At 42.7% G+C, this 2,034-nt stretch overlaps 1 long non-coding RNA gene across 1 annotated transcript in view; it reads right to left on the reverse strand.

Moving 5' to 3' along the window:
- The window catches only part of LOC125481947, a 7,354-nt gene extending 5,320 nt beyond the window's left edge, over positions 1-2,034 (reverse strand). Inside the window, exons 1-2 of the long non-coding RNA XR_007261504.1 lie at positions 1,097-2,034; positions 330-438 (exon numbers count right to left, since the gene is read on the reverse strand). This is a non-coding gene — a long non-coding RNA (uncharacterized LOC125481947). The remainder of the gene's footprint in view (positions 1-329; positions 439-1,096) is intronic.

The raw sequence follows: 2,034 nt of genomic DNA on the forward strand, positions 1-2,034 counted from the left end.
CCAACTTTCACAACAGGATTCGAACCCAGGGTCCCCAGAACATTTCCGGAGTCTCTGGATTAACAGTCTAGTTTCTCCCCACTGATGCTGCCAGACCTGCTGAATTTGTCCTGCAATTTCTGGTTTGGTTTTCGATTGGAGGGAGATTTGACACAGTTACACAAGATTACGATGAGTTTGGATAACGTAGAATTAAAGTTTTTCCTATTATTTGATCATAAAATAATTAAGGGGCAGAGGTTTCAGATTTTCAGCAAGATCTATAGGGGAGTGGTGAGAAAGATCGTTCTTTTACAGCGACAGGAAAAGACCTACAACTCACTACTTACCCTCAAATGTCCTTAATGCCCAGGCTCTGATGAAGCGAGGAACACTGTCGGATCTCAATGTGACGATTGGTTTCAGTTTCCCGAATGTAAATCCTCCACTTGCAACACTCTGAAAAACGAGTTCACCAGAGTTATTGTCCTCAGTCCAGGATAGAAATTCTCTTCTTCGGCGGCTGTTAAGCAAAGCCCGCTGGGTGTCTATGATACCTCTAGTGCACACTGTCTCCATTTGCCTCCCACTCGCCACCGTTCTTCCCCTTTTACCATCTCCTTCTGATCCCTCATTCGTCCAAACTTCACTTGCACCGCCACTGCTCCTGTGTAGGAGGATCGTTATACACGTAAACGTTAACCCCGCCCTTGATCATCCCTATTGGTTGGAGAACCACGCCTCCCACCCTGTTGGTCACAAGCTGACGTCAACTCGCCAGGTCCCAGGACTGGTTGCCATTCAGTCCATTGGAGCCGTGCTCTCTCAGTGGAAAAACGCTGCAAAAATCTATTTCCATTCCCTTACCCATAACCCCAACCCCACAACAAATGTCTTTAAACAGTTAAATTCCAAATCTCTTTTGACAACAACTGCTAAACCTGCTTCCAGCTGCCATTCATTCTGTTTCAGTACCTCAGAACTTGCTGAGTGAAATAATCTCCACATTTCTACCCTGCATTATTTGCTAATTATCTGAAATCTGCATTTAACAAATATAGCGAAAATGTTAATAATTTTTCTCTCTCTTTGCAGATGAAATATACTGGAAACAAACCTTCGTCTGCCTAAATCACCAGTTAATCTTCTCGGCTCCAAGTAGAAGTATGCGAGCTTCTGCTATGTCTGCAGAAAACAAACATATCTTACTTTATTTATTCATGGGATGTGGTCTTTGTCGCCTGGACAAGCAGAGAAGGTGCTGGTGAACTGCTTATTTGAACAGCTGTGGTCCACTTGCTGTATGTACGCCCACAGTGCTGTTTGAAAGATAGCTCAAGGATTCTGATCAATGACAGTCAATGGTGATAAACTTTCAGTTCAGGATGATGCATGGTTTTGAGGGGGAATTGCAATCAATGGTGGTAATTCCACAATTCTGTAGTCCTCACCCTTCTCAGTTGTTGTGGGTTTAGAAGGTGGTGTTGAAGACTTAGGTGAGACAGTGCACTGCATTGCATCTCAGCTTTGGTAGTGAAGCAATTGAATATTGCAGCTGGTAAATATCCTGGATGGTGTTAGTTTCTTGAATGTTGTTGGAACTGTGCACATCCAGGTAAGTTGGGAGTATTACACTTCGTAGATGCCTGATACTATTCCAACATTTTCTGCACCACCTCCAAGGCTTTGTCAGGTTTTCCTCTAAGTGTGATGCTCAGAATTGAACACATTATTTCAGCTGACGATGAATCAGTGATTTACAAAAAGATTCAGGTTAACTGCTTTCTTGCGCAATTCATACCTCTGTGAATAAAGTGACTTTCCAATACCTTGATGAACTTGTCCAGTCGCATTCAATGATTTGTGTCCATACAGTCTCAGGTTACTCCGTTTAAAATTGTAGCATTTAGCTTCGATGTCTCTCCTCATTCATCCTTTCAAACTTGACCATTGGTTGTGAATCACTTTTGGGGTGTTCGGAGGATGTGAAAGATCAAGAAACCAAAATGAGAGAACAGGTACATCAGTCTATGCAGATAGAGATTACAAAGATAG

The sequence above is a fragment of the Rhincodon typus genome, unplaced genomic scaffold (assembly GCF_021869965.1).
Source record: "Rhincodon typus isolate 14 unplaced genomic scaffold, sRhiTyp1.1 hic_rhity00004460, whole genome shotgun sequence".
In the NCBI taxonomy this organism is placed as follows: domain Eukaryota; kingdom Metazoa; phylum Chordata; class Chondrichthyes; order Orectolobiformes; family Rhincodontidae; genus Rhincodon; species Rhincodon typus.